We start from the raw sequence: 22,325 nt of genomic DNA, 5'->3' as shown, positions 1-22,325 counted from the left end.
TGTTTTTCCCCCCGGAAAGACCTTGCAAATTTTGTGGATAATGGCACCTAAAGTTAGCACAAAGGGACAAAAAAGAGCTCCTATAAAAAGCAAAAATGTTTCTGTTGCTACAAAGGAAAAAAAAGAAAAGGATTTAGAGAATTTTTCCTAATGTCTGGACGTGGTAAAGGTGGCAAAGGAGGAAAGAGTGGTGCAAAACGATTTCGAAAGATATTAATTGACAATATACAAGGAATTACTAAGCCAGCAATAAGAAGACTATGTCGAAGAGGGGGTGTTCGAAGAATTTCTGGAAAAATTTACGAGGAGACACGTTCTGTCCTTAAGATTTTTATTGAGCAAACTGTTCGTGATTGTATTTCTTACACTGAGCATGCCAAAAGAAAAAACTGTTATCGCAATGGACGTTGTTAATGCCTTGAAACGTCAAGGTAGGACATTTACGGATTTGGTGGATAAATTATACATAATTTTTTTAATAAAATACATTGATATTCCTTACAAATTAACCAGATAAAAATTAGCAATTTCATAAATATACTAACTAGCTTTATTAAAAAAAGAAACTAAGTAATTTTACTAAGTCCAGAGCCTTCGAAGTGAGCAGAAGGTGGCACCCACGCACCTCCTCTTTTCTTCCTTTTCTTCTTCTTCTCTGGCACTGTAGACCTTCGAGAAGGTGCAGTCTAGCGCCTCTTGCTGACTAAACGTCAGGAAAGAAAGCTCAGAAGCCCAGAAAGCTCAGAAGCCCAGAAAGCTCAGAAGCATACAGGCTCAGAAGCATACAGGCTCAGAAGCATACAGGCTCAGAAGCCCAGAAAGCTCAGAAGCATACAGGCTCAGAAGCCCAGAAAGCTCAGAAGCATACAGGCTCAGAAGCATACAGGCTCAGAAGCCCAGAAAGCTCAGAAGCATACAGGCTCAGAAGCCCAGAAAGCTCAGAAGCATACAGGCTCAGAAGCATACAGGCTCAGAAGCCCAGAAAGCTCAGAAGCATACAGGCTCAGAAGCATACAGGCTCAGAAGCATTCAGGCTCATGTAACTCAATCAGAGAGTGACTCTAATCAAAGGACGGCTCGTATACTCTCTTAGGACGAATCTCGGTAGAGCTCGACTGTCCTTGCAGTCGTCTCGTTTAACCTCGTCCAACCTTTACACTAAGTCTCTGATTTGCTTACAATAAAACTTTCCATTCCATTCCAACATACAAATGTTTTTTTTTAGGAACATACTCAAAATCCCTTTCCAATTATTCATCGCTTATCAAGGACTTTTTTGCCGATAAACACAATCATTTGTCAATACTCCTCGGGGATCTAAATGCCAAATGCACATCTTTTGGCTGTCTGAGAACCAACAGGGATGGCATCATTCTTAAGAAGCTTTCAGAATCTCTCAGTTTCTCGGTCATCACATCAAAAACCCCAAATCATTACTCACCAGGAGGGTGGGACTATTTGGGCGTAGCATTGGTCTCTATGTCTACTCTTCAATTTATGGAACAACCGTACACCTTAAATGATATTGAAGTGACCATCTACCAATTTTAATACAAACTCAACCTTGGACCTTTAAGGGTAAACCAACTTTTATACGATATAACCTCTCGACTATAAACTGGGAACACTACCGAAAATGTTTTACACTTTATCTGAGCAATTTCGCTCCTAAACTTGACGAAAATTCTTCATCTGAGGACCTCGAGAAGTCTAGCAATTCCCTTATTGGATACATAAAGTCTTATCTGGAAACATATTCTACAAAAATCGTCTCAAACAATAGGAAAACTCACATGCCAAACATGAATGTTGAAATCCTACTAAGGAAAAAACAATGTCTAAGGAACAAACTCCGGCGCTGCGCAGATTTTCGTGACCGGTCCGTTTTGGAAAGTGAAATCTTCACCATTACGGAAGAAATAAGAAAATCGGCGAAGGTGGCGAAGGATAAAAAATGGAATACTGAGTGCAAAAAGCTACATAAGGAAGTCCAAATTTTTGGAAGGTCTACTCGAAATTAACCTCGACGTCTGAGAAAACTATACCTAAACTGCTAAAACAAGATGGATCCCCTGCATCTCATGAAGAAATCCCGAACATATTTGCTGATAGTCTCAAAGAATACAAGAAGTCAATCCGGATACAAATCTATCTGATTCAGCTTTGTTTGATATGGAAAAAGAGTTGGAAGACAATCTTAGCTCATTACCAATGTGCTCGGAATCTATGGTAAGTTGGGACACACTGCCAACTTCAGAGGTTGCCCCAAGTTCAAGGAGGCAACCCGAAAGGTAGGTGGGGATGTAATCCCAACAGTAAGTCGCCCGCGTCGCGTCGCGCGCCCTGCGCCAAAACCTGGCAAGCAGGCGATACTGGCCAAACCTTCCAAATCCGTTTGGGTGGCGAAGACAGTGGAACCTGTGAGCCATGCTACGTGTGGGTCGGTGCAGCCTTCGCCGACAAAGTTGGCAAAGCAGGTGAAAGCTTCCGAGTCCGCTTGGTTGCCTAAGCCGGCAATGCCTTCTGAGGCGGCTAACGGCGGCGCCGTCCGGCACAACCTGGGGCTGAAAAGGCGTCCTCCATACGTGGAGATGCCATTGCACTCAGCCCCTGGCGAGCGTGTACCGCAGGACAGTATTAGTCCTGCGGTGCAATTATGCGTTTCCCTATTAAAATTTTGTAGGGAGATGAATTGCAGTGTAGAGGAAATGCTACACTGCAACGTTGCCGAGGCCAAGAAGATCCTTGGCGAAGAACCGATATGATGCTCAACATCATATCGGTGAACGCGCGTTCCTGGAAGGAAAAAGGGACGCCGTTCAGAGGATGTTGCCACCACGAGTGCGGACATTCTGGTGGTCAACGAAACGAAGGTAAGGGGGGGTCCGTACGTAGTTGATGGCTACAACTGTCGTCACATACCCTGGAAACAGGGGTCAATATGTGGCACAGGAACTAGCCTCTTCTACAAGCCCTACCTTGCCTTGCAGAGTCCAGGTATATGTTCATGTAGCTTGTGTGAATTCCTCCAAGTGAGAATTCGCATAGGCGAGTTAACATTTTACCTAGGTGGGATGTACTCGAAGAACTTTACGGCGTGCTCCTGGCACGTACGGGAGTTCTTTGAAAAGCATCCGAAGCCATGGTTGTTGGGGACCTGAATGCCAAGCATCAAGATCTTGGTTTCAGGGTAACCAACTCGCATGGTTTGGCTCTGAAGACGCTGGTTGAAGACCTCGGGCTGGAAATCCGGACTTCGAGCGAGCCAAACCACGTCGACACTAGGGGAGGACGTGACTGGCTAGGGCTTGCTCTGGTCAGTCCCGGTCTCTCTAAATTGGGTTAGTAAAACTATTTTATTGCCCGATATTGGGAGCGACCATCTGCCTCTATTGCACGAACTTCGTGAGCCAGTTCCTCAAGGGTCCCAGGATACTTTGACCTCCGGGTGGGTTCCTGGCTAACCTGGAGAGTTTCATGGCCAGCAGGTTGCCCTCACTTCTGGTGGGGAAAACCTGCGCCAACATACGAGAGTTGGAGGCGTTAGATAATGGAATCAATGCTGCCCTGTCTGATTAATGCGAGATAATTTCAAACAGAACCCAGTACAGGGCCAGGCACATTCCACGCTCCCGTACCGGGTGCTAAATAAAATTAGATTCAAGCGCCGGCTGTCCAGACTGCGGGACAAATGCGTGTACCAGGAGAACCGTGTCTGGTTTCGCGGCTGGATCAGCCGGCTTCAGAGGGAGATCCGGAGGGAAATCCGTGAACACGAAAGTTCACGGTGGGAGCGGGCCTGTCAAAGAGTGGACCCGCGCTTTCCGGACTTCTGGAAACAACTGAAGAGCCTGTCGGGGAGAGGGGAGGCAAAGTCAGTGCGCCTTAAGCGCTCTGATGGAACCCTCGCCTCGGACCCGGTTGAGGTGGCTGATATATTTTCAACCCACCTCAACAACATCTCGGGAACTGACGGAAGTCAGTTCGTAGAGACGTCGTCTTTTGTTACTATCCAGGAGGTATTGTCTTGGGACAAGCGCTGCCAGCTGGACATAACAAGGGGCGATGCAGGCGAAGTTTCCGAAAGGGAGATCCTGGAAGCGATCTCCCGAAGTAAGAACACCGCGGCGGGGCTAGATCGGATCCCTATGTCCATCTTCAAAAAGGCCCCGCCGTTGTTGATCACGGCCTTACAGGTTTTGTTTAGCGGGAGCTTGCGACTTGGGATGATTCCTTCCAGGTGGAAAGTGGCTGAGGTAATCCTCATTGGAAAACCTGGGAAGCCTCATGATGTCCCCGGGGGATATAGGCCCATTTCCTTGCTTCCCGCTATATCTAAAATCCTAGAAAAAATCATGCACCGAAGGCTCCTGGAGGAGCTGACGGTGGTTGACGCCCTCCCGGAGTTCCAATGGGGCTTCAGGGAGGGTCGTTCATGTGGAGACTGCTTGTGGAAGGTGTCTTCCGAAATGAAAAACGCCCTCCAGAAAAGTGAGTTTGGTATGTTAGTTAGTCTTGACATAGAAAAGGCCTTCGACTCGGTGTGGCACGACGGCCTGCGGAGTTCCCTCGCCACGTGTGGGGTTTCTCCGTGTCTAAGGCGCTGGCTGTGGGGTTCCTCGAATCTCGCGGTCATCGGTCGTGCGACACCAGGGGTCTTTTCTAAAGTCGGAACAGTCCTTCGCGGGGTCCCTCAGGGTTCTGTGCTGAGTCCCACACTGTTTAATATCTTTATGGCCTCTGCGCCTATGCCAGTCAATGCTCGTACTGAAATGGTGATCTATGCAGACGACATTATCCTCTGGGATCAGTCGATGAAACCTGAGTGTGCGTGTCGTAGGCTACAGGTTGCTGTGGATGAACTTGTACACTGGTGTGGGAGTAGGGGTCTAAAGATGTGTGCGGACAAGTGCAGTGTCCTTAAAGTCTGTAAAAGGACGAGGGGTTACACTAATTTTATCCCTAGGTTATCGCTGGACGGGTCAGCAATCGCTATAGTTGATCGGACGACCTACTTGGGCGTGGTCTTCAAGCAGTCAGGTAAGTTCGATGATCACATTGCACGCACTAAAATGCGTGCAATGCAGCGATTAGGCGCGTTGCGTGCTTTCCACTTGAGGAGAGGTGCCTGGTTCCGTGTGTTCAACGCCATGGTGTTACCCGTGTTAACCTATGGCGTGCACGCTTGGCACTTCTGCGAGGACAGGGAGAAGTACGTTGACGCGCTTAAGAAAGTAAGAAGACGAGCCATCCGGCTAGCCTATGGCTTAGGATGGCGTGATGAGCTCTCCAACGCCCAGGAATTGTCCCTCAAAGGCCTCCCTGAGGTCCTAGAGAAGATAATGACTGGGTGGCAGGTAAGACGGTAAGTCCTAACCTGTGGTTGTGTAGAGAGGCGAGCGTGTGTGCTGGGCCGAAAAGGCAGGAATGCCGAAGGTCTCCTTATGTTACCTCACTAACAGCCTCTCTAATTAATTATTAAATAAAAAATTTCCATTTAGAGAATTTTTCAATGTCTGGACGTGGTAAAGGTGGCAAAGGAGGAAAGAGTGGTGCAAAACGATTTCGAAAGATATTAATTGACAATATACAAGGAATTACTAAGCCAGCAATAAGAAGACTATGTCGAAGAGGGGGTGTTCGAAGAATTTCTGGAAAAATTTACGAGGAGACACGTTCTGTCCTTAAGATTTTTATTGAGCAAACTGTTCGTGATTGTATTTCCTATACTGAACATGCCAAAAGAAAAACTGTTATCGCAATGGACGTTGTTAATGCCTTGAAACGTCAAGGTAGGACAATTTACGGATTTGGTGGATAAATTATACATAATTTTTTTAATAAAATACATTGATATTCCTTACAAATTAACCAGATAAAAATTAGCAATTTCATAAATATACTAACTAGCTACCAAACGACGGTGAAATACTACGATTGCTTTTTTAATTGGTAAGAAATCTTGTTGAAATAACAAAAAGTATATTTATACATAAATTAGAGTTATATCGTTTGAAAAATTTATTTTTTTCTAATATTTTATTTTTTTGCATCTGTTTATAATTATGTTTATTTAGAGAATTATTTGCGAGTGGACCCCAGAGCTCCGGCCAATCGGGCAATGGACGATTATTTCTCCGAACATGGAGACAAATATCGTGGAAGACCTAGATCCACTCTTCCGACAGTTCTTGAAAGGATCTCAAACTTCATGACAAAAGTTTCAAAAACTGGGACGACCTAGAATCTTTACGGGATCTCGCCCGCAAACAAGGGCATGGACAAGGATGGTCCAGAAGATTGTTTCGCTTGTGACACGTGTGGGATTATAACTTTGTTTATGTTCCCACGGAATGTGTTATAATAACTAAAACATCAATACATCCTACTCAAAGTATCCATCACCAAAACAAATAGCTGTGGAGACAAAGAGTCCTTGCAGAATTCCTCTTGATATTTTATTCCAAAAGGGCAGAATATTTGGAAAGCTTTAAATCTTCAGGCTTTTTAGTAGCTGATTTAGCCTCCAGAGCACACGAGGTTAGATGTGAAACAGAGAAAGTATCCCAGCAGCTTGCATGCCATACGAGGAGGCCTTTTCCTCTTTCAAATGGGAAAGGGTCATCCCGTCAACTTCAAAAATTTTGGAATTATACTTTTTTTGAATTACTCAACAAAATTTCGGAATGATACTTTTTTATTATATGAGATTTTTTCACTTCAAACTTGCAAATTTTGTGGATAATGGCACCTAAAGTTAGCACAAAGGGACAAAAAAGAGCTCCTATAAAAAGCAAAAATGTTTCTGTTGCTACAAAGAAAAAAAGAAAAGGAAAACTTTTTCCATATATCTTATGAAAATTTTAAAGACAGTACATAATCAACTTGGGATGTCAAAGAAGGCTATGATGGCTATGGACAGTTTCACATTTGATGTTTATGACAAAATAAAAACCGAGGCATCAAATCTAGTCTATCAGAATTCGAAGGCTACCATTACCTCACGTGAAATACAGACTGCAGTTCGTCTGATTCTTCCCGGTGAATTGGCAAAACATGCTATTACAGAGGGTGCAAAGGCAGTTACTAAGTACACGAATACAAAATAACACTTTAAAAATAATTGTTTTATTTATTTGTTCTTAAATAACTATTTCAACAATCCAAATGCAACTAGTAATTGTCCCTTTGGCATTCGAGATCTCCGCAGCCTTTGTCCCGCAAACATCCAAGTTCTTAAAACACGTCTGCCTCCTTATCGCTCGGAGAAACATGGATGCAAGCGAATCTTCTTGGCTAAGACAGAGGATCTCTGGTACAATCATGCGCGGCAACACGCAAGCTATTCTTTTGACCGGGATCTGATCGTTCTCTGTTTTTTCTTTAATTAGTTCACTAGTAATTTAGTCTGTAATCTCGAAAAATTCATCAATTTAAGCAATAGTTACAATTATTTGATGGTGCTGATAAAATATTATTTTAAAAATATTTATTATTATTATTATTTGCAACATACGTAGAATCATATTAGTTATAATTTTACTCGTGCAGCATTAAAAACAATCTTTTGAACCAGCCTCCTCCAACCTCCTCTGTCGTGAGCGACTTTCCTCAGCTCGTCCAGATCCTCACCACTCCTTAGCCTTTTCTTCACACATTTCAGGTCTCCGTCAAGTGTTTCCGGCAGCGTAACACGTGGACGTCCACGGAAGCTCGATCCCTCTTTCAGGAAGTAGCCCTCCATTGCTATATTAGCTGGGGCAAGCATGTCCATTCGTAGAATATGGCCAAATAACCTCCACCGCATATTGACGATTTCCACACTCAGAGGGCCAGTTCTGCATCTATTGTATAGCGATTCCTGGTTGATTCTTATAGGCCAGTTCAATCCCAGTAGGGATCTAAGTTGCCTGCGGTGAAAAGAATCGAGTCCACGTTGTTCAGTACTAGACATTCCCCAGGTCGCCGAATTATATGTCAGGATTGGTTTGACAAGGCTTCATACATCCTCAGACGAAGTGACGTACAGAGTCGTCGTTTGCCGATCCACTCTTTCTTTATCTTGTTCATCGTGGCCCAGCGAGAGCCTTTCTTCTGACAATTCATGGCCGTCCCCAAGTAGAGAACCGAGTTTGTTCGTTTTGCGCCAGGCTTCACTTGAGCTGCTCTCCATCCTCATGATTTCAACGATGTCGTTTTTTCCAACGTTCATTTTAAGGAACCATCTGTTCAGCTCAGCAGGTGCCACTTCAAGGAGTCGAAGTAAGGACGATTTGTAGTCTGACACGAAGTCGACGTCATCTGCATATACAATTTCGACGATATTGCCAGCATAGAATTTTCGAAGGTCTCGTAGTGCCGTCTCCAGATAGATCACGAATAGCAACGGCGAGAGGGCGTCTCCCTGAGGGGTACCGAGGTTGCACGTGAATTCACGGGAAAACGCCGTGCCGACCCGCACCTTGAGCTTTGTGTTCGATAGTAGTACTCTTATCATATTGACAGAGTCAGGGTCCAGGAATTGTTCCAGTATTTAAAAATATTTAATTTTTTAATTTTAAAATGATGAGCAAAAAATTTTCGGAATGATACTTTTTCTCGAAAAAATTCGGAATAATGTTGTTTAACTATATAATACAAAAAACTAGGTCTGAAATAAAAAAATATGGCTAGAACTAAACAAACTGCTCGAAAATTCTACTGGAGCAAAAGTTCCAAAGAAACAATTGTCTGCAAAATCTGCTCGCAAGTCTGTTTCACAATTTGGAGGGGTAAAGAAACCTCATCGATTTCGACCTGGAGTTGTTGCAATGCGAGAAATCGAGACAGACGTATCAAAAGAGCACTGATTTGTTACTACGAAAACTTCCATTCCAGAGACTCGTGAGAGAAACCGCTCAGTTTATCAAAACTGATTTGCGTTTTCAATCGTCAGCGATTGTTGCTCTCCAAGAAGCGGCAGAGAGTTACCTATTGTGGAATTTTTGAAGATAGTAATTTGTGTGCAATTCACGGAAAAAGAGTAACTATAATGCCAAACGATATGCATTTATCGAGAAGAATTCGAGGTGAAAAAACATAATTTGTATTTTAATAAAAAATGATTTATTGTTTGGATAATTCTGAGACAATTTTTAAATTTTTTGTTGAAGTTTGTAGAAATGTAATGTTGCACCTCGTTTAGATAAAAAGAGGATACTATTTGTGTATTTTAGAAAATATATAATTAAAAATTGTTTAATACGGATTTGTTGGATAATTAATATATAGCAGGAAAACAACAAAAACTATAACCATGAACAAGCTATAGTGAACAAAAATAAAAACTGAACATGCTTTTTCTTATAAATTTACAATTGGACAATATTGCAAATATGTCTCAAATTTATTTTTAACATAGATTAAAGTATTTTACATTTTTTAGTTTTTTTTAATAAATATATATTTATGCCCGTTTTTATGATATCGAAAATTTAAAACCAAAAAAATACTGAACAAATTTAAATTACTTATATATATCAAAAAAAAGGTTTTATTTTTTAAAATTCGTTCAAATTCAATCATTTGTAACCTCTCTACATAGCCAATCATTGAACATTTGAAGAAAAAGGCAGAATAATTGGCATGTATAAATCTGGAAAAACATACAGAAAACAAGATATCAATCACGAAAAAGTATGCTTGGCACGATATTGCAAATTATCAAAAGCTATTCAAATAAGTGCTTGACGGACAAAAAAGTTGGGTCTGGTTGACCATTCATTGCTCAATCGTCAAAAATATTTTAAATTAAAGAGGCTTGAAAAGTGGATGTCAATTTCAACTGTTTTTAATTTACTAAAACATTTACAGAAAAAAGGGAAATCAGTAACAGCTCAAACAATAAGAAATACCACGAAAAAATTGGTCTGAATGCATATCCGCCCACGAAAAGACCACTTCTTACCAAAAACCCTAAACTTCAATGATTAAAGCTATGCCAAACATGCAATATGCTCTCAAAATATTTCGGGAGCGAGTTATTTTAAGTGATGAAAGTAAATTTAATATGTAAAATAGTGATGTAAGAACTTTAGTATGGAGAAATCGCAAGGAAAATATTTAACAAGCAATCTTACAAAAACAATAAAATCGGTAAAGGAACTATCATGAACTATCATGCCATAATCAATATTGGATTCATTAATTTGGTTTTGATAAAAGAGAGATTGTGGAGCTTTGTATGTTAACATATTAACGAATAATATGATCTCATTTCTGAACAAAATCGAACATAAAGATCCTAGTTTCCAACAAGACAATGATCTGAAACATACTTCGGCAATAGCAAAGAGCTTTTTTCAAGTAAATAATATCGAATTACTACTATGGCCAACACAACCCAGATTTAAACCCTATAGAGAATGTTTGGGCCTTTATTAAAGAAAAATCAAAGGAAGAGAATTTTTGAAAAAGGAACATTTATTTGCAAAATATCATCCATTTGAATTAACTCAAAATAGAATACGCAAAAAGTCTTATTAATAGCATGCCAGGCCGAATACTAGATGTAATTAGAGCTAATGGAGGACATAATAGATATTAAATAAATTTGTTCATTTTTTGGGTTCTGAATTATGAATGAATGGAAAACTGTATAAATATAATATTTTTTAGACAAAAATAAGCAAAACTTTATTTAATTTTTTTAAATCAATAGAAGTTATTTTTTAAATTTGTTTTCATAGTAAATTCATGAGAAAATGCTTTTTCAGTTTTTATTTTTGTTCACTGTATATATTTACTATTTTTTGGGATAATTTAGCCTAAGTAAATAAATTATATTGGACTAAAAAAATATTTCGCCAATGATAAAATAACACAGTATTGCGATATTTTATCTATAATTACTTCTAAATGTTTATTCGTTGATTGTTTTTGAAATTTTTTTGAAATTCGTTAAAAAAACTTAACTGGTTGATCTATTGTATTTCGAAAACAATATTACAAAATAACAGTGGCATTATTCAAATAATTAATTTAAAGTTAGGAAGTTGTTTTAGGAGTTTCTGCAGTTTTGCGAATCATAAATCCACCAGATGAAATAATAGCTTTCTGAGTTAATTCTTTTAATTCGTCGTCATTTCCAATTGCAACGACAATGTGACGTGGTTTAATTCTTCTTTTCCACATTTTACTGCTGTATTTCCAGCAAGTTCAAGCATTTCAGCCACAGCATATTCCAATACTGCGCACATATATACTGCGGCAGGAATTCCTACTCGCATTCGGGTTTCATGACGGAGACACCGGTGAATGCGTCCAACTGGAAACTGTAACCCGGCCCGAACGGATTTGCTTTTAGCCTTTGACCGTACTTTTCCTCCTTTTCCTCTTGAAGACATTATACTCTGCTAACTATTTTTTATTTACATAATAAAAAAAATGGCATTCCGAAATTTAGTTGAAAATTTTTTTCGGAATGGTCCTTTTGAAAAAATTTGGCAATGATACTTTTTGTGCATAGGTTGAAAATAGTGTTCATTTAGAGAATTTTTCAATGTCTGGACGTGGTAAAGGTGGCAAAGGAGGAAAGAGTGGTGCAAAACGATTTCGAAAGATATTAATTGACAATATACAAGGAATTACTAAGCCAGCAATAAGAAGACTATGTCGAAGAGGGGGGGTGTTCGAAGAATTTCTGGAAAAATTTACGAGGAGACACGTTCTGTCCTTAAGATTTTTATTGAGCAAACTGTTCGTGATTGTATTTCCTATACTGAACATGCCAAAAGAAAAACTGTTATCGCAATGGTTGTTAATGCCTTGAAACGTCAAGGTAGGACAATTTACGGATTTGGTGGATAATTATACATAATTTTTTTAATAAAATACATTGATATTCCTTACAAATTAACCAGATAAAAATTAGCAATTTCATAAATATACTAACTAGCTACCAAACGACGGTGAAATACTACGATTGCTTTTTTAATTGGTAAGAAATCTTGTTGAAATAACAAAAAGTATATTTATACAATAAATTAGAGTTATATCGTTTGAAAAATTTATTTTTTTCTAATATTTTATTTTTTTGCATCTGTTTATAATTATGTTTATTTAGAGAATTATTTGCGAGTGGACCCCAGAGCTCCGGCCAATCGGGCAATGGACGATTATTTCTCCGAACATGGAGACAAATATCGTGGAAGACCTAGATCCACTCTTCCGACAGTTCTTGAAAGGGATCTCAAACTTCATGACAAAAGTTTCAAAAACTGGGACGACCTAGAATCTTTACGGGATCTCGCCCGCAACAGAAGGGCATGGACAAGGATGGTCCAGAAGATTGTTTCGCTTGTGACACGTGTGGGATTATAACTTTGTTTATGTTCCCACGGAATGTGTTATAATAACTAAAACATCAATACATCCTACTCAAAGTATCCATCACCAAAACAAATAGCTGTGGAGACAAAGAGTCCCCTTGCAGAATTCCTCTTGATATTTTATTCCAAAAGGGCAGAATATTTGGAAAGCTTTAAATCTTCAGGCTTTTTAGTAGCTGATTTAGCCTCCAGAGCACACGAGGTTAGATGTGAAACAGAGAAAGTATCCCAGCAGCTTGCATGCCATACGAGGCCTTTTCCTCTTTCAAATGGGAAAAGGGTCATCCCGTCAACTTCAAAAATTTTGGAATTATACTTTTTTTGAATTACTCAACAAAATTTCGGAATGATACTTTTTTATTATATGAGATTTTTTCACTTCAAAACTTGCAAATTTTGTGGATAATGGCACCTAAAGTTAGCACAAAGGGACAAAAAAGAGCTCCTATAAAAAGCAAAAATGTTCTGTTGCTACAAAAAAAAAAGAAAAGGAAAACTTTTTCCATATATCTTATGAAAATTTTAAAGACAGTACATAATCAACTTGGGATGTCAAAGAAGGCTATGATGGCTATGGACAGTTTCACATTTGATGTTTATGACAAAATAAAAACCGAGGCATCAAATCTAGTCTATCAGAATTCGAAGGCTACCATTACCTCACGTGAAATACAGACTGCAGTTCGTCTGATTCTCCAGCTCCCCTTTGAAGTTGGAGAAGTCATCCTCCTTCTCCCACCCAAGCAGGAATTGGGTGGGCTCCCTCTTCAGGACTCTATACAGCTTTGAAGGCTGGATAGAGTCTAACGTACCTAAGATCTTTATGACCGAGGCCTTCCCACTTGTAGGGAGGACCTCAAGTCGTGCCACAGCACCGAAGGTAATTCTGCCCCCGGCGCCAGTGGTCTTCTTTGGGTGTGCATCCGCCTGATCGGACACACACCCAGTACCTAAAACATTAGGGGGGGTTGGACGGCCAGCCGCACGTTTGGGTTTCCCCACCGTGTACCAACGCCGTCCAAGGGCAACCTTATTTCCTGCCGTACCCACCGGGACGGCCTCAGGAGACGACACCCTGTTGGCATTAATTGACTTACCTAGGCTGGGTTTGGTACACTAGACAAACCGCAAACACGTGGCGAACCAGCATGCTGTGCGGTTGTGGTGGATACCAAACGATCAGAACCAGTTGCACCTGCAGCTCCCCGACACCAGCCATAGGGGAGCAGAGAAAGAAGTGTCTCCAGTGAGTGCTGAACCCACCTGGGAGGGTCCAGGCTTCGACTTCTCCTTCCTGCTTTCGCCTAGAAAATTAAAGACACCACTAGAATAGCCGGAAGCGCGTGGCGGTGAACCACGGCTCCGGCAATTCATCGTAGTGGCACACTGAACCGTCTTGTCCTTCTGGGAGAGCGAGGCGGGAACACCTCCACTTCTGCATAGTCTTCTTAGTGCAGACAGCTTGCGAGCAGATTTTGCAGACAACTGTTTCCTTGGTACTTTTGCACCAGTAGATTTTCGAGCCGTTTGTTTTGTTCTAGCCATATTTTATTATTTTTTGCTAACTTTAGGTGCCATTATCCACAAAATTTGCAAGTTTTTTTTTTTTTTTTTAAATGGAAATTTTATTTAATAATTAATTAGAGAGGCTGTTAGTGAGAGGTAACATAAGGAGACCTTCGGCATTCCTGCCTTTTCGGTCCAGCACACACGCTCGCCTCTCTACACAACCACAGGTTAGGACTTACCGTCTTACCTGCCACCCAGTCATTATCTTCTCTAGGACCTCAGGGAGGCCTTTGAGGGACAATTCCTGGGCGTTGGAGAGCTCATCACGCCATCCTAAGCCATAGGCTAGCCGGATGGCTCGTTCTTACTTTCTTAAGCGCGTCAACGTGCTTTTCCCTGTCCTCGCAGAAGTGCCAAGCGTGCACGCCATAGGTTAACACGGGTAACACCATGGCGTTGAACACACGGAACCAGGCACCTCTCCTCAAGTGGAAAGCACGCAACGCGCCTAATCGCTGCATCGTTCTTCGCCAAGGATCTTCTTGGCCTCGGCAACGTTGCAGTGTAGCATTTCATCTACACTGCAATTCATCTCCCTACAAAATTTAATAGGGAAACGCATAGTTGCACCGCAGGACTAATACTGTCCTGCGGTACACGCTCGCCAGGGGCTGAGTGCAATGGCATCTCCACGTATGGAGGACGCCTTTTCAGCCCCACGTTGTGCCGGACGGTGCCGCCGTTAGCCGCCTCGGAAGGCATTGCCGGCTTAGGCAACCAAGCGGACTCGGAAGCTTTCGCCTGCTTTGCCAACTTTGTCGGCGAAGGCTGCACCGACCCATACGCAGCATGGCTCACAGGTTCCACTGTCTTCGCCACCCAAACGGATTTGGAAGGTTTGGCCAGTATCGCCTGCTTGCCAGGTTTTGCGCAGGGCGCGCGACGCGGGCGACTTACTGTTGGGATTACATCCCCACCTACCTTTCGGGTTGCCTCCTTGAACTTGGGGCAACCTCTGAAGTTGGCAGTGTGTCCCAACTTACCACAGTTGACACACTGCCTCTCCTTGGATGGTGAGGGGCACGTCTTGCGACCATGCTCCCCACCGCAAATAAGGCACTTCGCCTTATCCGGGCACTTTGTGGAGATGTGCCCGAACCCCTGACACCGAAAGCATTGGGTGGCTTTCGGGCGGGGCCAGGCAGCTCTCATCCTAATGTAGCCGATCCTGGTACCAAGAAGTACCAGGCGCTCAGCTTCTGCAGGAGATCCCAGTGTAATCTCCACCACTTCAAGAGGGCGATTACCCTGCTTGAAGCGTGCAATGGCAGAGGCACTGGGGTACTCCTGCTGCAGATGACCTAGGAGGTCATTATCCTCGAAGTCCCGAGGAACCCCGAGGAGGAGGACACTTACCTTACTTACCTTACGTTCGATCCTGACAAGGCGATGCATGCCAGGACCGAACGGATTTGACTTCTCCAGCTCCCCTTTGAAGTTGGAGAAGTCATCCTCCTTCTCCCACCCAAGCAGGAATTGGGTGGGCTCCCTCTTCAGGACTCTATACAGCTTTGAAGGCTGGATAGAGTCTAACGTACCTAAGATCTTTATGACCGAGGCCTTCCCACTTGTAGGGAGGACCTCAAGTCGTGCCACAGCACCGAAGGTAATTCTGCCCCCATCGCCAGTGGTCTTCTTTGGGTGTGCATCCGCCTGATCGGACACACACCCAGTACCTAAAACATTAGGGGGGGTTGGACGGCCAGCCGCACGTTTGGGTTTCCCCACCGTGTACCAACCGTCCTCAAGGGCAACCTTATTTCCTGCCGTACCCACCGGGACGGCCTCAGGAGACGACACCCTGTTGGCATTAATTGACTTACCTAGGCTGGGTTTGGTACCACGTCTGCAACCATCAGCTCCTCCAGGAGCCTTTGGTGCATAATTCTTTCTAGGATTTTAGATACCGCGGGGAGCAAGGAAATGGGCCTATATCCCCCGGGGACATCATGTGGCTTCCCGGGCTTTCCGATAAGGATTACCTCAGCCACTTTCCACCTGGAGGGAATTATCCCAAGTCGCAAGCTCCCGTTAAATAAAACCTTTAGTGCAGTGATTAACCGCGGCGGGGCCTTCTTAAAGATGGCCATCGGGATCCGATCCAAACCCGCCGCGGTGTTCTTACTTCGGGAGATTGCTGCCAGAATCTCCGCTTCAGTAATTTCGCCTGCATCGTTCCTTGATATGCCCAGCTGGCAGCGCTTGTCCCACGACAATATCTGCTGGACAGTATCAAAGGACGATGTCTCTACGAACTGACTTCCGTCAGTTCCCGAGATGCCATTGAGATGGGGTGAAAGTATTTCAACCACCTCAACCGGGTCCGAAGCGAGGGTTCCATCAGAGCGTTTAAGGCGCACTGACTTAGCCCCCTTCTCCCCGACAGGCTCTTCAACTGCTTCCAGAAGTCCGGAAAGCGAGGGTCCACCCTTCGGCAGGCCCTCTCCCACCGCGAACTTTCGAGTTCGCGGATTTCTCTTCGGATCTCCCTCTGAAGCCGGCTAATCCAGCCACGAAACCAAACACGGTTCTCCTCGTAAACGCATTTGTCCCGTAGTCTGGATAGCCGGCGCTTGAACCTAATTTTATTTAAGATCCGGTGAGGGAGCGTGGAATGTGCCTGACCCTGCACTGAGTTTTGTTTGAAATTATCTCGCATGTAATCAGTCAGGGCAGCATTGATTCCATTATCAAGCGCCTCCAACTCACGTATGTTGGCGCAGGTATTCCCCACCAGAAGTGAGGGCAACCTGCTGGCCATGAAACTCTCCAGGTTAGCCCAGGAACCCACCCGGAGGTCAAAGTATCCTGGGACCCTTTGAGGAACTGCTCACGGAGTTCGTGCAATAGAGGCAGATGGTCGCTCCCAATATCGGACAATAAAATAGTTTTACTAACCCAATTTAGAAGACCGGGACTGACCACAGAGCAAGCCCTAGCCAGTCACGTCCCCCTCGCGTCGACGTGGTTTGGCTCGCTCGAAGTCCGGATTTCCAGCCCGAGGTCTTCAACCAGCGTCTTCAGAGCCAAACCATGCGAGTTGGTTACCCTGAAACCAAGATCTTGATGCTTGGCATTCAGGTCCCCAACAACCATGGCCTTCGGATGCTTTTCAAAGAACTCCCGTACGTGCCAGGAGCACGCCGTAAAGTTCTTCGAGTACATCCCACCTAGGTAAAATGTTAACTCGCCTATGCGAATTCTCACTTGGAGGAATTCACACAAGCTACATGAACATATACCTGGACTCTGCAAGGCAAGGTAGGGCTTGTAGAAGAGGCTAGTTTCCTGTGCCACATATTGACCCCTGTTTCCAGGGTATGTGACGACAGTTGTAGCCATCAACTACGTACGGACCCCCCTTTACCTTCGTTTCGTTGACCACCAGAATGTCCGCACTCGTGGTGGCCAACATCCTCTGAACGGCGTCCCTTTTTCCTTCCAAGGAACGCGCGTTCACCGATATGATGTTGAGCATCATATCGGTTCTTCGCCAAGGATCTTCTTGGCCTCGGCAACGTTGCAGTGTAGCATTTCCTCTACACTGCAATTCATCTCCCTACAAAATTTTAATAGGGAAACGCATAATTGCACCGCAGGACTAATACTGTCCTGCGGTACACGCTCGCCAGGGGCTGGTGCAATGGCATCTCCACGTATGGAGGACGCCTTTTCAGCCCCAGGTTGTGCCGGACGGCGCCGCCGTTAGCCGCCTCAGAAGGCATTGCCGGCTTAGGCAACCAAGCGGACTCGGAAGCTTTCACCTGCTTTGCCAACTTTGTCGGCGAAGGCTGCACCGACCCACACGTAGCATGGCTCACAGGTTCCACTGTCTTCGCCACCCAAACGGATTGGAAGGTTTGGCCAGTATCGCCTGCTTGCCAGGTTTTGGCGCAGGGCGCGCGACGCGACGCGGGCGACTTACTGTTGGGATTACATCCCCACCTACCTTTCGGGTTGCCTCCTTGAACTTGGGGCAACCTCTGAAGTTGGCAGTGTGTCCCAACTTACCACAGTTGACACACTGCCTCTCCTTGGATGGTGAGGGGCACGTCTTGCGACCATGCTCTCCACCGCAAATAAGGCACTTCGCCTTATCCGGGCACTTTGTGGAGATGTGCCCGAACCCCTGACACCGAAAGCATTGGGTGGCTTTCGGGCGGGGCCAGGCAGCTCTCATCCTAATGTAGCCGATCCTGGTACCAAGAAGTACCAGGCGCTCAGCTTTGCAGGAGATCCCAGTGTAATCTCCACCACTTCAAGAGGGCGATTACCCTGCTTGAAGCGTGCAATGGCAGAGGCACTGGGGTACTCCTGCTGCAGATGACCTAGGAGGTCATTATCCTCGAAGTCCCGAGGAACCCCGAGGAGGAGGAACTTACCTTACTTACCTTACGTTCGATCCTGACAAGGCGATGCATGCCAGGACCGAACGGATTTGACTTCTCCAGCTCCCCTTTGAAGTTGGAGAAGTCATCCTCCTTCTCCCACCCAAGCAGGAATTGGGTGGGCTCCCTCTTCAGGACTCTATACAGCTTTGAAGGCTGGATAGAGTCTAACGTACCTAAGATCTTTATGACCGAGGCCTTCCCACTTGTAGGGAGGACCTCAAGTCGTGCCACAGCACCGAAGGTAATTCTGCCCCCGGCGCCAGTGGTCTTCTTTGGGTGTGCATCCGCCTGATCGGACACACACCCAGTACCTAAAACATTAGGGGGGGTTGGACGGCCAGCCGCACGTTTGGGTTTCCCCACCGTGTACCAACCGTCCTCAAGGGCAACCTTATTTCCTGCCGTACCCACCGGGACGGCCTCAGGAGACGAACCCTGTTGGCATTAATTGACTTACCTAGGCTGGGTTTGGTACCACTAGACAAACCGCAAACACGTGGCGAACCAGCATGCTGTGCGGTTGTGGTGGATACCAACGATCAGAACCAGTTGCACCTGCAGCTCCCCGACACCAGCCATAGGGGGAGCAGAGAAAGAAGTGTCTCCAGTGAGTGCTGAACCACCTGGGAGGGTCCAGGCTTCGACTTCTCCTTCCTGCTTTCGCCTAGAAAATTAAAGACACCACTAGAATAGCCGGAAGCGCGTGGCGGTGAACCACGGCTCCGGCAATTCATCGTAGTGGCACAGTGAACCGTCTTGTCCTTCTGGGAGAGCGAGGCGGGAACACCTCCACTTCTGCATAGTCTTCTTAGGCAGACAGCTTGCGAGCAGATTTTGCAGACAACTGTCCTTGGTACTTTTGCACCAGTAGATTTTCGAGCCGTTTGTTTTGTTCTAGCCATATTTTATTATTTTTTGCTAACTTTAGGTGCCATTATCCACAAAATTTGCAAGTTTTTTTTTTTTTTTTAAATGGAAATTTTTTATTTAATAATTAATTAGAGAGGCTGTTAGTGAGGTAACATAAGGAGACCTTCGGCATTCCTGCCTTTTCGGTCCAGCACACACGCTCGCCTCTCTACAACAAACAGGTTAGGACTTACCGTCTTACCTGCCACCCAGTCATTATCTTCTCTAGGACCTCAGGGAGGCCTTTGAGGGACAATTCCTGGGCGTTGGAGAGCTCATCACGCCATCCTAAGCCATAGGCTAGCCGGATGGCTCGTCTTCTTACTTTCTTAAGCGCGTCAACGTGCTTTTCCCTGTCCTCGCAGAAGTGCCAAGCGTGCACGCCATAGGTAACACGGGTAACACCATGGCGTTGAACACACGGAACCAGGCACCTCTCCTCAAGTGGAAAGCACGCAACGCGCCTAATCGCTGCATCGTTCTTCGCCAAGGATCTTCTTGGCCTCGGCAACGTTGCAGTGTAGCATTTCATCTACACTGCAATTCATCTCCCTACAAAATTTTAATAGGGAAACGCATAGTTGCACCGCAGGACTAATACTGTCCTGCGGTACACGCTCGCCAGGGGCTGAGTGCAATGGCATCTCCACGTATGGAGGACGCCTTTTCAGCCCCACGTTGTGCCGGACGGTGCCGCCGTTAGCCGCCTCGGAAGGCATTGCCGGCTTAGGCAACCAAGCGGACTCGGAAGCTTTCGCCTGCTTTGCCAACTTTGTCGGCGAAGGCTGCACCGACCCATACGCAGCATGGCTCACAGGTTCCACTGTCTTCGCCACCCAAACGGATTTGGAAGGTTTGGCCAGTATCGCCTGCTTGCCAGGTTTTGGCGCAGGGCGCGCGACGCGGGCGACTTACTGTTGGGATTACATCCCCACCTACCTTTCGGGTTGCCTCCTTGAACTTGGGGCAACCTCTGAAGTTGGCAGTGTGTCCCAACTTACCACAGTTGACACACTGCCTCTCCTTGGATGGTGAGGGGCACGTCTTGCGACCATGCTCCCCACCGCAAATAAGGCACTTCGCCTTATCCGGGCACTTTGTGGAGATGTGCCCGAACCCCTGACACCGAAAGCATTGGGTGGCTTTCGGGCGGGGCCAGGCAGCTCTCATCCTAATGTAGCCGATCCTGGTACCAAGAAGTACCAGGCGCTCAGCTTCTGCAGGAGATCCCAGTGTAATCTCCACCACTTCAAGAGGGCGATTACCCTGCTTGAAGCGTGCAATGGCAGAGGCACTGGGGTACTCCTGCTGCAGATGACCTAGGAGGTCATTATCCTCGAAGTCCCGAGGAACCCCGAGGAGGAGGACACTTACCTTACTTACCTTACGTTCGATCCTGACAAGGCGATGCATGCCAGGACCGAACGGATTTGACTTCTCCAGCTCCCCTTTGAAGTTGGAGAAGTCATCCTCCTTCTCCCACCCAAGCAGGAATTGGGTGGGCTCCCTCTTCAGGACTCTATACAGCTTTGAAGGCTGGATAGAGTCTAACGTACCTAAGATCTTTATGACCGAGGCCTTCCCACTTGTAGGGAGGACCTCAAGTCGTGCCACAGCACCGAAGGTAATTCTGCCCCCATCGCCAGTGGTCTTCTTTGGGTGTGCATCCGCCTGATCGGACACACACCCAGTACCTAAAACATTAGGGGGGGTTGGACGGCCAGCCGCACGTTTGGGTTTCCCCACCGTGTACCAACCGTCCTCAAGGGCAACCTTATTTCCTGCCGTACCCACCGGGACGGCCTCAGGAGACGACACCCTGTTGGCATTAATTGACTTACCTAGGCTGGGTTTGGTACCACTAGACAAACCGCAAACACGTGGCGAACCAGCATGCTGTGCGGTTGTGGTGGATATTAAACGATCAGAAGTGTAGCATTTCATCTACACTGCAATTCATCTCCCTACAAAATTTTAATAGGGAAACGCATAATTGCACCGCAGGACTAATACTGTCCTGCGGTACACGCTCGCCAGGGGCTGAGTGCAATGGCATCTCCACGTATGGAGGACGCCTTTTCAGCCCCAGGTTGTGCCAGACGGTGCCGCCGTTAGCCGCCTCGGAAGGCATTGCCGGCTTAGGCAACCAAGCGGACTCGGAAGCTTTCGCCTGCTTTGTCAACTTTGTCGGCGAAGGCTGCACCGACCCACACGCAGCATGGCTCACAGGTTCCACTGGCTTCGCCACACTAGCGGGTTTGGAAGGTTTGGATGCTCAACATCATATCGGTGAACGCGCGTTCCTTGGAAGGAAAAAGGGACGCCGTTCAGAGGATGTTGGCCACCACGAGTGCGGACATTCTGGTGGTCAACGAAACGAAGGTAAAGGGGGGTCCGTACGTAGTTGATGGCTACAACTGTCGTCACATACCCTGGAAACAGGGGTCAATATGTGGCACAGGAACTAGCCTCTTCTACAAGCCCTACCTTGCCTTGCAGAGTCCAGGTATATGTTCATGTAGATTGTGTGAATTCCTCCAAGTGAGAATTCGCATAGGCGAGTTAACATTTTACCTAGGTGGGATGTACTCGAAGAACTTTACGGCGTGCTCCTGGCACGTACGGGAGTTCTTTGAAAAGCATCCGAAGGCCATGGTTGTTGGGGACCTGAATGCCAAGCATCAAGATCTTGGTTTCAGGGTAACCAACTCGCATGGTTTGGCTCTGAAGACGCTGGTTGAAGACCTCGGGCTGGAAATCCGGACTTCGAGCGAGCCAAACCACGTCGACGCGAGGGGAGGACGTGACTGGCTAGGGCTTGCTCTGGTCAGTCCCGGTCTTCTAAAGCATCCACCTGAGCGGACGCACACCCAGTACCTAAAACATTAGGGGTTGGACGGCCAGCAACACGTTTCGGCTTCCCCACCGTGTGCCAACCGTCCTCGGGGGGAACCTTATTTCCTGCCGGACCCACCGGAGCGGGCCCAGGAGACGACACCCTGTTAGCATTAAGTGACTTAAGTTGGCTGGGTTTGGCACCACTAGACAAACCGCAAACACGTGGCGAACCAGCATGCTGTGCGGTTGT

General features: G+C 45.7%; 1 pseudogene; it reads left to right on the top strand.

The window, feature by feature from the left end:
* Positions 1-5,512: 5,512 nt before the first annotated feature.
* On the top strand, positions 5,513-11,847 carry LOC115232254 (annotated as a pseudogene).
* The last annotated feature ends 10,478 nt before the right edge of the window (positions 11,848-22,325 follow it).

Source organism: Octopus sinensis, unplaced genomic scaffold (genome assembly GCF_006345805.1).
Source record: "Octopus sinensis unplaced genomic scaffold, ASM634580v1 Contig20179, whole genome shotgun sequence".
NCBI classification, from domain to species: Eukaryota; Metazoa; Mollusca; class Cephalopoda; order Octopoda; family Octopodidae; genus Octopus; species Octopus sinensis.
The sequence above is the reverse complement of the archived record's forward strand: the minus strand, read 5'-3'. Positions and strand labels throughout refer to the sequence as shown.